This window comes from Haemaphysalis longicornis, unplaced genomic scaffold (assembly GCF_048455015.1).
Source record: "Haemaphysalis longicornis isolate Haplotype H1 unplaced genomic scaffold, Haemaphysalis longicornis Haplotype H1 scaffold_8, whole genome shotgun sequence".
NCBI lineage: Eukaryota > Metazoa > Arthropoda > Arachnida > Ixodida > Ixodidae > Haemaphysalis > Haemaphysalis longicornis.
Genome location: NW_027526445.1, coordinates 97406291 through 97411564, shown reverse-complemented (window position 1 = coordinate 97411564; position 5274 = coordinate 97406291).

Sequence of the window (5274 nt, the reverse complement as noted above, 5' to 3'; positions counted from 1 at the left end):
ACGACCCCGAGACGGTGCTTCGCCAGTGAATTCGGTCCTCATCGTAATAACCGCAAAATGTGGCTCATTCCCTTCAGGCTTTTGCAGTGTGAACACGTTTTTATTGCCTAAAAAAGTCCTAAGGACGAGGTTCTTGCTCGGTTTTAAATTTCCAGCACAACGAGTTTGAACTGCACACATATCACCATTATATTTTGATGTTGTTTTTCGGTCGGAATTAGCCAATGCCACATATTAGTCTAAGACGTTACAAGTCAAGTTCGTTGAAGACGCTGCTGATTCTCCTCCTATTGGTCTCACTTTCTGTTACTATAAGAATCATTTGAATGGCGGTCACGCGGAAATTGCCATTATGCTTTGTTTTTTAAGTGAGGCAAACTTTCGACTGAACTGAGGTTGTATATTGTCTTTGTGGCACGTTTATTGGCGGTTACATCACTATTTCTTATCTACGGATGCTTTTTTTAGGTTACGAAAGCCCCTTACACCTATAAATGATAGTTAATCAGTTTCTAATGTTGATGTGTAATTCACGGTTTTTCTAGAACGCATTCACCTCTGACGTTCTATTGTATTCCTAGGGAATTCCAGTAACAACATCTTTTTTTTTTCACTTGTCGATTCTTGTACTCCAAACAGAAAGAGTAAAATGTAGATGCTGGTACAATATTCTATAATCTCGCACAATATGGACACTGAGGGTGATCTTGGAACAAATAGCCATTCTATAACAGCAGCCGCAACAAAAAAAAAAACAATGTTGCAGGCTATACCATACATGCATACACCAATAAATCATGATAGAAAAGCGTTTGTAGGGTGCGCTTGTGTAAAACCTCCACAATTCCAAAAACCTCTTCCGTAACCATTGTGTCTTCTCAGTATTCACATGAAAGTTCTAAAGTTCTACGCCTTGCGCCGGCTGAGTCACATTTGCACCAAGCAGATCACGCAGGACGTGCTCCCCATCACGCGCCGTAAATAACGTCCAATATCAATGAGAAAGCACCAAATTATGGTTGAGCCAGAAGCCGCCGTCGTTCATTACGCTGGCAAGCAAGAGTCAGAATCGTTCACACGTTACGCTTGTTTGAAGTCTTTCCCTGGTATTCTGAGTCCTTCCTCTACTCGAGGCTCCAGTGGAGAAGATCCTTGAAATAGATTTGCCCATCCATAAGCACTGAGGATTCCTTCCCTCAGCCGAGAGGAGGGGCCAAGTGGAGTTGAGGGGGGACTCAGAATAGGGCTCTTTATGTAATTACCTTATTTCGCCCTTTACCCATGCCAGTGTTAATAATGGCAGAACAATGATCAAGGAAAATGATCTGAATGGTAACGTTACGTCTCATTCGCCCAAAATAGTTGAAAAGTTGTGAACTTCGTGTGCCACTCCCTTTAGCAGCGCGGTACAATCGTTGAGGCTTGGGGAGTTTTTGATGTATTTATTTTTGTGTGGGCCGTATGTCCCCCGGGGTGGTGACACTGCGCAAACACGATAGCGTGTTCGTGGGCACAAACACGCTTACCACCGGAAAGCACGAACCGCAGCCGCCGTTCCCTCCAAGCTGCAGACGATGAAGCACAAATTTCGTGTAACATGCGTAACAACAGTATTGGGACCGCGCACTTAGCTGCATTGACATTTGAACAAGTGTTGGTCAGACAGCACGCGTCTTAGAGGGCAATCAATGAAAAGACAGAGAGGAGACGGCATTACGTGGTTTTAAAGTAGAAAACATTCAATCAGAACCAGTGGCACAATTGAAGCATTCGAAGCTTATTGGAAGCATATTGAACGTTTCCAATATTACACAGGTCATACCAGGTTTCCGGAAAGTTTGCTAATTAAAAGAAAACCGCCCTTCTCTATGAAGCTAGAAGCACCCCGCTTTTGAGAAAGTAGCGTTACAGGGAGTCGCACGTGGTCTGCTCACCTTGGACTTCGCCTACCGGATACTTAAATCTAGAGCATTTTTCGTTTAGATTACGCTACAAATGAACGCTAGAAATTCTCAAGTCTTTATTGTGGAACTAGTGTTAAAACCATCAAGTTACTATGCAAACCAACGTGTTTTCTGTAATGGGTCACAAGATATATAACAACAGGCAAGGTGTAACGCCATTCACGCCACCTTTGACCATAGGGCAGTTTGCACTGTTATGCGCGTTCAAATACCTTTTTTCAGCTAAGCCTACAATCCCCATCTCTTTTCGTGCGATTGTGGTGGGATCTACGCTTTGGCGTTTTTGTATTCCCTACATCATTGTGTCGCGCCGTACTGTCCCTTCCTTCCTTTAAGAGGAAACACGCTTTGAAGATTGAGCATGCATTCGATGAAGCAATCGACTGTTCATGTTGTACTGTTTATCGTTTCCGTTGAGGCTATAAATCAGCTGGTTTTCAATGAGCGGATTCTAAGTGACCGGATGTATTGCAGCGAGCTAAAAAATAAAGGATGCAGCAAACTAGCACTTTCTGGCGTCAATGCAAACAGCGAAATGAAACAGAAGCACAACACACAACACGCACTCACAAGTTTAACAAGTTACGCTCACTTCAAACACCACACTGCATCGTCGCCCCCTGCACGAGGCCCCACCGCATGCACTCTCGGACACAGCAAGTCTCGTGGCAAACAGCCGTTGACAACCATATTGCATGCAGGTCTACTGGGGAGACACCATGTCGTGCGTGCTCAGTGCTTGTTACGGCGACTGTCACAACTATTCAGACTAGCAGCACTCTGCGGAAGAGGTCACACGCTATATATCCTTCTCCTACTAAAACTCAAGGGGGAGTGCGTCGAACATGGCCTCCTCAATTCATTTTAGCAATGGCGTCACCTCGTGCAGCCGACTCAACAGTGCCCATCACTGAGCGTTCGCTCTTTCGTATTTTCTATAACAAACATCTGCAAACGAGGCTTCATTATAGGCTCTTTGTGTGTCAACCTACGAAAGACACTATGGAAGGCCTAACGACGTTCTCGAAACATGACGACCGTAAGGACGCCTGTTGCCCCGCTAACTCTATCTCTTTCTGCCTTTCTCCCTCTCCGATGTACCTCTTTGTCCTGGCTATTCTTTCCGAGTTGAATCCCACTGACCTTGCCGAGATGAGAGCAGGACCAACCAACGTGTAAAGTCATACCTACGCACAGTGCATCACACTGCTTGTCGAGCTTTGTCCTGGCTTGGAGCTCCCAACATCCGCAGTGGCATCTACACCCTCGTTGAGCCGTTAGCTTTGGTGGGAACGGATATATATATGTATATATATAGAAGTGTATATGTATATGCTTAGATATATGTGTATAGCGTGCATATAATATGCAGTCTTGAACACAACTTCCGCTTCCGGAAGTGATGGCTGATGATGATCCAGGTGCGGAGATAAACTGTACTCAAGAACCACTCGAAGGTATACGCCGGTAAACACGGAAGGTCGTAAGTACGACCAGCGCTCCGAGTAGACCAGTCTCCTCATTGCACACTATCCGAAGGTTTCTGAAGAAGATGTCTCTTTCTGCACGAGATTGGCAGGAGCAAATGGTTACACTTGGGGCTCCGTGCCCGCTTGAGCATATTGGTTCCAATAGTCGGGTATTGTGGCCGGCAGGAGTGGCACGGACGTCGCTAATTCATCGTGTGTGGAGGCTTGCTAACCGTCTTAATGCTTCCTACATCGAGCACGTGAGCTTTCGAGCCAGGTTGCGAAACGTCAGCACCACCCACGCCACGTTTGCACAGCCTGAGTCCGGTGCCGCGCCGCCGTAGCAATTGGCTGCGATGTTAGCCTCGTTGAAGAAAAAACACGAAAGACGCTGTTTGAATTTCAAACTTCAAGGTGTAGTTCATTTTATCGGCGGCACTCAGAACCTCAGGTCGAACCTAAAGCACCGCGTGTTCCTCGGAAAGGCGTCGGTGACGAGTGCTGGTTCGACCTCGCGTTCCTCGCACTCGGGCCCTGGCGCGATGCGGACACAGCTGGCCAAATTCGTGGCGTCCACCATCTCCGTCGCAGGCTGCGGCTCCTGGTGTACCAGGACTCGATGGAACCGACCCCCGCCGGGCGTCGTCGAAAACGCGGCGGGAATGGAAAGCGGCACTGCCTGCGGATCGGGTAGAGAAGGTGGCGGTGGCGACGGTGGTGAAAGATCCGTCAGTTCTTTGTCCTCTGTCCGGCGAGCGGAAGACAGTTCCACCAGCCGCCTGATGCTAGGCCTAGTCGCCGCGAGTGGCCGCAGGATTCGGCGCTGACGTTGCTATGTCTCTGGCTGCGTCGCGCGGCCCGAGGGCGCGGGTCAGCGATAGGCACGCCTCCACGCCTCGTGGTGTGACCGTCATCTTTTCGATGACTGCTGGGACAGGTACCGCATCACCTCCTCGTAGCTGGGCTGCAAGTCCTGCGTGGAAAACAATGGTAATAGAGGCATAAATATATGCAGTACTTTCGAAAGGCTGCAAAATAGTACTGCTGTTTAGTATGTATAAGTAAAGTATGTATAAGCTAAGCGTGCTTACTCGTTTGTTATCCGTATTCACTTCATACCCTGTATGAAGTTTTGTCTTTTCACCCCTACTGTAATGCTTAAATGGGCGCAGTAGGTACTCAAATAAAGAAATAAATATTGTTCTACACGATTGAGCGAAGCAATATTGCCGCTACGCAATATACACCAGCGATGCCCCACTCGGTGGCGTAGGGATCTCCTGTCCAATACTCCATTTTCAGCGCCACCTGTGTTCCCAGCGGCACTGGTGGGTCAGTTTTGAAAAGGTGATTTCTTTTTTGCTCTCTGCTATAGTCACAAGTAGTTCAAATACGGCAGACAAAGTCTGCGAAAAATACAAAAATAACGAAGGTGTTTAAACACTCTGTCTCGCATAGTAAGTGCGAAAGCTTTAGAGTACAATTGCGGGACGTATGCCGTCGTGGTCATCATCAGCTTTGTTTCTCCGCGTCTTATTCTTTTGTGACTGAGAGAGTTGTATAATCAGCGTTGCTTGGCCTATATGTAGGCTTAAGGTTACGCAGACGAAGAAATGGAGCCTTATGACGTGTGTAGCAACGTCAAAATAATTACTCGCCAAGCTGATGGTGCTGGTTAACAACGCAGAGCTTAAAAGGACTCCGCAACACACCCGATAAACGCTTCCACTCTTTCCCACCACCAGTTTTATAGTTAGCGACGAGCCCAATCTCGCTGATTCCGCGCGCCGGATTTGTTATTGCTTGTTCACCTTTTTTTAGTTCTTTCCGACACCAATGTA